At 33.1% G+C, this 9,500-nt stretch overlaps 1 non-coding gene across 1 annotated transcript; it reads right to left on the bottom strand.

Annotated features, from left to right (window-relative positions):
- Positions 1 to 6,185: 6,185 nt before the first annotated feature.
- Trnav-cac lies at positions 6,186 to 6,258 on the bottom strand. Its single transcript has one exon. It is a non-coding gene; the product is annotated as a tRNA-Val (tRNA).
- Positions 6,259 to 9,500: the final 3,242 nt, after the last annotated feature.

The raw sequence follows: 9,500 nt of genomic DNA, 5'->3' as shown, positions 1-9,500 counted from the left end.
AGCATAAACTAAATAGCCATCTAAATATTACCTACTGAAGTACTTAGACGATTTCCACCTACAGCATCCAAAAGCTACAAATTATAAGTGTAATCTGTATAGAGTTTCTTTGGGGAATTAAATGTTATTTAATCGTTGTAAATAAGTGGCTACTGGTAACACATTATTTATCTAAATATATCAGAATTATATAAATATAAAAAACATCATTGTGCCTTTTAACATTTCAAAAGAGATAGTGTAATACATTAATAACTTTCCTTTGTGTTGAGTAGGGAAAATATTACGTTCCTCTGTATTTTTACAAGTTCCGGCTGTAAACATTTCAGATTGTATTGGAGTTCCTAACCAAAAATAACAGCTATTTAATTAATTAATCACATCTCTTTAGTAATAACACTTAGCCCTTTAATGTTAAAAATGAAAGTATGTCATACATAGTGAGAAAAGTATACTGAAGCCTTCTTCTCAGTCTTCTATTCCCAAATGGAATATAGAGGTAAGCTAGGAAGTGGATATTTAATTGTTTTCTCTTTGGTATGTGTTACTTATCAGTACTTAGAGGAGGTTAAAGTTTTTTGTATATAGTGTATAAGTACATAGTATATTTTTATTTCTAGGAGTGCATTTATTCTTCCCGTAACATGATGATTGAACAAAAATTATTAATAAATGAACATTACATAATACGCTCTATGTTTCCTATAAAAAGATTGTACAATAATGTTTGTAATGATCTGTTACTATAAAAATTAAAATTAGATGAATTTTAGTAAGTTATACCACTGTACGAGAATTGCATCTTTAAGGTAAAGAACATATTATTGAGATTTGGTATGCAAAATGATGAATGTCTACAACTAACAATTAACTGAGGTAATTATAATATAGCCCAAGCAAATGTACCTTTAAAACATTATCTGATATTTTCTGCATTTCAATGTCAAATATGTTCAACGAAATGTCTCTTTTCAACCTTTAGGTAAGTCATGGTTATTTGTGGAATAATCCTTTCTTTATACAATACCTCAAAGCTACGGAATCAGCAGAAGTTTATTCTTCAAACACTGAATCTTATTATAGATACTGGAAGAAAACTCCTCAACTACCTACCCTGTTTCTTTGTTTCGTGACATTAAAGAAACATTCTCGCACAGTTAAGAACTGCAACATCTTTAGCAGCCCTTTGGTAAGTGACAGACATTAGTAGAAAACTGAACTTCTAATACCATCCACTATTCTTTACGAATGTACAAAAACACGTATAAATAACTTTTTTAAGAAATGGATGTTACTTACTTATTTTCTTCAAAGAATTTCCATTATGAGTCAACATTGTTAACATCTTGTCTCCATGAGTTGAATGTATTCATTTTTATAAAGTCAAATATAATTCCTTTAACTAGGTGTATTATGGTTTTGAGCAAGACTTTTATTTGAGATTTATCATGTATATGAGGTATGAGATACTGTAGATTAATACCTGAAAACTTTGCTGAATGGATGACATCATATCGCTTACTAACTAACTACTACCAGGAAATCTTAAGCGTAGTAGCGGGAATCTCCTACTGCCTCAGTTCCTTGAAAATCTCGCCAAACGCGGGAAGGCGCCAAGACTTCGCGCCAGTGAGTCAATCGTAGGTTGTCTTTTCGCAAAACTCAATCGAAGCCATCAATTTTGTGTGGCTGGTGTAATTAATATAATGATTACTGTCTCAGATCTGCAATCTTTAGTCTCCGCTCTTATCCAACCTACTTTCGACGTTTGGTCTGTACAGGGTCTGTCCTGGGGCTGTGCACAGACAGTTAAAAAAGGAGGAAAACGGAGAAATAGCAATTAAAAATAATTGTTTTGACTGCTTTCGCAATTCACAAACCAGGTCCAATTTGTTGTACGATTCGCTTATCAGTAAATACGAATCTTTTTACTATGGGTTTTATATTTTTTTTTTTAAATCAAGCTAATGTTTCATATGCGCAATAAGTTTTAAATTGGTTGACAGTCTACTTTAATAAATGGGTTTTAAAATATTTACAATTATATATTTTTATTCATGCCGTATAATCTAGCAATTAGTAAAATTAGTTTTCAAGAAAGTAATTACTTGTTTACACTTTATTTACCACCCCACCGTGTAATAGATTTGTCTACAGTGACAACAGGATTAATAATGCTTATGTACAGATTCTGTAGATTTAATAGTTACAGTGTTTTATACGCTTTTTAGCCTGCAATTTTTTGGTATGTGCGTTTGTCTATAGCATATAATAATGTTGGTATGCATAGATCATATCAATAACAGTCGATATTAAAACTTTGTATATTTACGTAAATAAGTTTTTAAAATATAAAAATAAGTCTTTTAATATATCAATGTCGCTTTGGTAAATAAAGTATGCATGAATAATACTATTTCTAATATAACAATTGTGCTTTTAAAATAATAAATATTCCTGATTTTATTAATAAGGGTAAACCGATTGAGACGCCTTGGATCTTCATTTCCTATTACTTTATATCTCACTATGAGAGCAATCGCAACTAAATATTAAAAACCTATTTTAAATACTTTGATTATAATGTACACAACTTTGTATTAAGTCAAAATGTCTTCTTTCTTTTTTTCGCTGAGACTTATAATAAATAATAAAACACACATAGTATCATAAGTTACATATTATTGATTTCCGAAACATGTAACATTTCACAAAATCTCAATTAATTGTTAATATATATTCTGAAAGGGGCATTACCAATGAATCCAAACTATAATAAAAGTTATAACTTCTTAGATAAATTGTTTGGCAAGGCAAGTACTTACTTAGGCACAGATCAATAATATATAACACCTGATCTGTAGACATCTATCTATCATCATTTCGGTTCTACTTTCTGAAGGTTAATAATTGAAGACTTATTGAGTACTTATATTCATTACAAACCACTTGGTCTAAAATCAAATCTGATTGAAATCCAACCAGAAGGCATTAAATATGGATTTAAATGAAGTGTGTCTGGTCAGTGAACAAAAATTATATTACAGCAAATTTTGAAAAATTGTGTAGGTTTCTCTTTATAATTAATTGAAGTTTGTCTCAGTCTTTGTTGAAGAATACACACAAAGAATTTCCAAATCATCTTTTGAAATGAGTAACCCCCTCAAATTCGCGGGGGGTGTAGGACAATTCCTAAAGTTTTAAAGGGATGACTAATAGAGTAGTATAAGAATTTATAGGAATTGTTCCCAGACCAACTAACCATTCGAAGAGACTACTTCTAACCACTCTGTGCAAAATAGATATTGTTTGAATAAAAGTCGCATCTCTGCGTATATTATTTTTAACAAGAGGTATACTTCAGTGAATGTTTAACAATTGCAACTGTAATGGGGCATTATAAAAAGACTTCATTTAGTTGTTACATAAATGATTTGAGGAAACGTCACGGAATTTAACAATATAACATTTTATAAATCAGGACAAAACTTTTAGAGATAAAAATGTGATATTGAGTTTAACGTGTGATAAAGATTTGTTTATTAAACGTCCTTTTATTGAACGAAGCACGAAAAAAACGCTGCTCAAATACTTACTTCCTAACAGATTCTAATCAAAATCTAAATTAATTGTTTTTTTTTATTTTTAATACAAGATAAATACCTATTTGACCACCTCATATTTAACTTAGTATCACCAGTTTAATGTAAGGGCAGTGCAATTGATTTTACGGATATTAAAGTTATATACTAAACTTCGTCCGTTTTCCGTGACGGTCAAGATGGCCCCCAATACTACTTTAAAATGGCCTATGAAACTTGATGAAAGAATAAAAAGGTACTATTTTCCTTTGTTCTGAAAAGATATCCAGAGGGTTGCGGTTTTATAATTTAAAATACTAAACAAAATATCGAGTACACCACCGATACAATCAGCTGATGATGTAGTATGATGATGGTACACGACATGATACTTTACTATCGAAAGCTTATGCTAAAATCAATTACTATGTAATTACTTTTATTGATTCAAATACGTATCGTCATCGCAGACGATTACATTCGACTTTTTCAAAGTAAGTAAAGTCAGTAACACACTTGTTTAAAAATAGTATAAATAAAAAACCTTCCATTGGATTATTATTACAAAGAATGAACAATACCGAAGAAGATACGATACCACATTATGTGAAGTCCGATGCTTTAAACCAAACTATTATAAAGATTTCTACTATGGTTATATTTAATATATTATGACTTTATTTTTATTCTTTATTGAACACACAGAAATTAATCGACCAAGATCTTCATCGGTGGGTGACATTAACGATGTTGATAGCAATAAGGATATCGTGTCAGAGAGATTGATAACGACAATTAAGAGTGAGATAACCAGAACCAGACCATGTGGCAGGTGAGGGGAAGAGAAGGGGGGAGCCAAGGCCGGTCGGAGGCGCCGTGCTTACGACACGTTACGATTTACATACTATTTAAATGGCGGTTATTAGGTAGCGAATGTAGCGATGGATGATCGACTGAGAGCGCGGAGTGTCGAGAGAGAGCGAGTGAGGGGAGGGGGCATCAACAAACAAGGAGCGCGAGGTGAAAGAGAGAGACGGCGAAAATATGCAAAGGTGGGCAGCGCCACACGTGACACTTTCGACTGCAATTAGAGCGACTTCCGGCGGCGAGACGGAGTGCAGACGTAAGCCAAAGGGTGGAGCGTCCCTGAAATAGCCCGGGGAGTAAAGGGGACGTCTCCAGGAGTCGAGGGGGCTGCAGGGGGATGCAGGAGAGGACAACACGCGGTTGTGGCATGCTCTTCGGTACGACACCAGCAGGTCCTCGGTGGGCGGTGGGGTGACCTTGGCCGGCCAGTCGTGGTTTTGGCGAGATTGGACGATCACTTGTTGTGGTCCAGGCTGGACATCACCTCAAATATTAAAAAACTACTCATTATTGGCAACAACCTAAAATGTACAAATTTCGATTTATTTTTAAAGCCATTTTGTTATTGGAACGGTCCAAATATATGTGTATGATGCACAATCAGAGCATACGTAATGTTATATATGACGACTAATTCTCTGGAATAATATTGTTAGTTATGGTGTGATATTGGAATAAATTTAAATATTCTTTTCATGTTAATCAAAGCATTTCAGTCTCTCTGGTAGGTACACGGGTCCACCAGATCCATAAGCTTTAGGTTAGACCGACTTGTGCTGACTATATAATTTAGGTCTGACACCTAGTTGGTTAGGGGAATCCACTGGAATTCGCCGAACCTGCTACGTGGGAGCTCTGCGTGGTCACCCCGTCCGTCCTTCCAACCCATTTTGGGAGTTACTTAAATTAAAAGAGGCAGCTTTGTTATTAGCAATTTTTTTGCATCATCTTTAGGCATGAAAAATAAAAAAAAATTATTAGTTACCTTTACCAAAGCCTAAAACAACCAATACAGATTTGTTTCTGTATTTTAAGGATGTAAGGACACTCAATTAAATGTCATTTTGATTCAAAAGAAGCAAATAACAAAACACTGTAAAAAGCAAATGACTAATAAGTGACATACAGCAATGAAAATAAAGGCTCTGACATTTCCAACCTGAAATAAGTAACCCCGCAAATTTCTTCCTTAATTATTGTATCAGTACAATTATAGACGAAACTACTAACATATATCGATTTAGAGACTTTGACATTTCAAACCAAACACAAATTAAACCAACGAATGTCTTCATTAATTACTGTCTGTATCTGTAAAATTATAGACGAAAACTCCTAATATGTATATCGATATAGAGGCTTTGATATTTTATTTGATACCATTTGATACAAAGTAAACCAATGAATGTCTTCATTAATTACTGTCTGTATCTGTACAATTATAGACGAAAACTTCTAATATATATCGATATAGAGGCTTTGATATTTTCCATTTGATACAAAGTAAACCAACGAATTTCTTCATTAATTACTGTCTGTATCTGTACAATTATAGACGAAAACTCCTAATATATATCGAGATCATATCATAGCCTACTGGTCAATTACACTATCTACCATTCTTAATCATTGACATTATATATTATGACCTTTAAGTTTTAATATAAACATAGTAGAAAATATTTATACATGTATAAATTAGTTCAATTAATGAAATGGTTGACAGCAAAAATAAATTGTTTCCGCCCGGGATCGAACCGGGGACCTTGCGCGTGTGAGGCGCACGTGATAACCACTACACTACGGAAACTGCGTGAGGAGCGAGGTGAATTTTGAGAACCCGGGCGTCACGCTGGCTGACAATTTAGATTTATGTAATGATAAGTCAAATATCTTTATAATAATATTATAAATATAAATATTATTTATCTAAAATTTAATAATACTAATTTACCTGTCCAGTGTTTTACAGGGGAAATATTCGTATGTAAACTCCTTTATTTGTAATGTTTACTAATGTAACCAATTCTATAGCAATACCAAAGAAAATCTCGACCCATATAACATTAAGGAAATCTTTGTCATCGAAATGTAGTAAATAGTATTTGCCTCCTAACGAGTATTACATGATCTACCTGGTACTATATAGAATTGTAAAAAAGACAAGTTTATTATGTCAAAGCTTTCACTCACAGTTTTTAACCCTGAACTCTATATTTATCATATTCAAAATTACAAAAACTTGTTTATTCCTCCTCTCCCCAAACTGAATACAATTTAATTGTAATTATTTCAAATTAAATTTGCTGTATATTCTACTCCCCTGATCTACTCTCACTTACTCTTTTTAATCCTCGAAACAATCAAAAATTGCAAGGAGCGAGAGACGAGGAGCTGTTTAGTTATGACTTTATTTAAAAGATAATCGTGGGTATTCTTTAGTGATGAAAGACAAGTTCTCTAAAGGGCTCCATACACCTGCGAGTCTGGCTCACCATACACCTACGAATCTTGTTCGCCCAGTTGCAAACATGATTTTTTCGAAGAAGGTTGCAGCTGCGGTCATAGTGTTAGATGAGCTAGGTGTATTGTATGAGCTATGTAAGAAGAAACGGAAGAAAAGGGTAATGTGGTCAAAGAATTGGTTAATAAATAGAAAGAGATTTAGTCACATGAAATTTATAGAATTTTGTTAGGAATGATAGTCGCCAAGACTATCAGAACTAATTAAGGATGTCAGCTGAAAGTTTTAACATGTTATTGGACAAGGTTAAACCGCTTGTAACAAAAAAAGACACTATATTGCGAAACGCTATATCGCCAGAGGAACGCCTCACTGCTACTCTCCGTTTTCTGGCTACCGGTCTACATAATAAATGCTATCGGCAAATTTCGATACTTTTCAATAAATTTTGTTAAAAAATCAGGGCTCATAAATAACTTGGAGTCAGCCATGTTAACTCAAAACAAACAAAACACCTTACCCTTGGCGAAACGAGTGGTGCGTAACGTTTGGCCTACAGTAGTGAAAACGGAATGAACAGATTTTTCGATGGTGGGGGCACGAGTCCGATCCGTAATGCGCCATACACTGGCGAACTGATACTCGAGCCGAGCCGCACGGCAAGCAGTGACGGATCCGGCTCGGCTCGCCTGAATTTGACTCGGCTCGGCTCTTTATTGTCCATACACTGACGGATTTAGTCCATTTCTAGGCGAGTCGAGCCAGGCTCGCGAGCCAGACTCGCAGGTGTATGGGGCCCTTAACTCTTACTCTCACGACAAGTGGAGATTTTTAGTGTGGACCCCGTCCAGAAAATAACGAAAACTATCATGTATTGTAAATCTGTATTACTCGGGTTGTGTTAATCTGCTCCTCTCTTGCTTATCCAAGTTGCTTTTCAACCTACCAAAAAACCGCTGAAAAGAACAAAAACTAGCATGTAAAAAAGTATTGTTTATTTAACACCCCTTTTATCCCTTTTGAAACGATGGAAGGATTGTAAAGCTTATGGCACGGATTGCAAAATGTCCAAAAAATCCTGTTTCCTTGATTACAGTATTATAAAATTCAACCAACTCAACAAAATAAAAATCATTCCTGTATCACCTTTGCTACAACTAGGTGAGAACATTTATATTTCAACATAAAAAATTAACTTTAAAAAAACAACTAAAAACCAAAACAAGTGTTTCATTAGTTTGTTTACTTATTATTACGTTAAAACATACTCAGGTCTTATTTGACACATTCACTATTTTCTTTCTTTCTCATTAGAATACAATAAATAAAGGAAAAAATACAGATTTTAAGATATGTGATTCTGCAGCTAAAAACTCGACTAAATTATCATTTTAAAATGTTTGTTACACATGAAGAAAAATCCCGCAAAAGCATGGGTTTTCACTTTTATTGTTTTCATAAATTATATAAAATTATAATTATGAATTATAGAGAGATTTTTTTATGATTTTTGCGTGAACGTTGCAATATTCCGTACGTGAATATCAATCAGCACTTGGCACAAAAACCTCTTGGTTGCATTAAATGAAAACTACCCTTGAAGAAAGTAAACTCGATCTCCAGAAGTGTGTTTACCACATGAGAATTTAAAGTCATCTTATAATATAATATATCTAATTAGGTATTTGAACATTAATTGCAATACAAGTCCCCAGACATAAGCATTTAATAACTTGCAGACAATTAAAAAATAAATAAATGTAATGTTTTTTATCATGAAAAACACGAAGAATCGTTGAGAAAATTTATTGAGTTTGGATATAAAATCCTCCATTAATTGTTATTAACAATGGGAGGTTTGTGAAGGAAGCCGTATTTTTTTGCATATTTTTCACTTAATGGTGACCAAAAAAAACCTTTAATATTCATAACTACTCTAAATGAATCTAGCCTTACATTCCTGTTATTTCAAATAATCACTACGGTACTTAAAAAGGTAAAATCTACTAGATAACGGTCTGATCAATGTAGGCATTAGATGGAACCTCTTAATAATAAAATCATATTTTAATTTGGTTCAATATTATATAGACCCGTTTATTAGATAGCATTGAAAGCTACAGAAAAAGGGCGATTTTTATTAATACTCTGCTTAATACTTATATTAAGCAAGTACCTTAATTTGGATAAAACTTAATAAATCGCATTCAAATGGAACACATATTTAACCAATTGTTTAATGTACGGTATTTAAAAATTAATTATATATCCGTTCTGAACTACCCTCCATTAACTTCCACTTTAATGGATAAACTGACAGAATATATCGAACACATTTTCTAACTATGTTCGATATACTCGTAGTTTCGTTTGTCCTTAATGGAACTTATTGTATTTAATAATAATTTATATATAAGAATATTTCACCTGTGTACCATTGCACAGGTACATTATTATGAATATACAGTAAATAATGTTTATAGTTATAATTATGTTATTATAAAGATATTTGACTTATCATTGCATAAATCTGAAATGTCAGCCAGCGTGACGCCCGGGTTCTCAAAATTCACCTCGCTCTTCACGCA

This window comes from Homalodisca vitripennis, chromosome 1 (assembly GCF_021130785.1).
Source record: "Homalodisca vitripennis isolate AUS2020 chromosome 1, UT_GWSS_2.1, whole genome shotgun sequence".
NCBI classification, from domain to species: domain Eukaryota; kingdom Metazoa; phylum Arthropoda; class Insecta; order Hemiptera; family Cicadellidae; genus Homalodisca; species Homalodisca vitripennis.
This window is presented reverse-complemented; position numbering and strand designations above follow the sequence as displayed.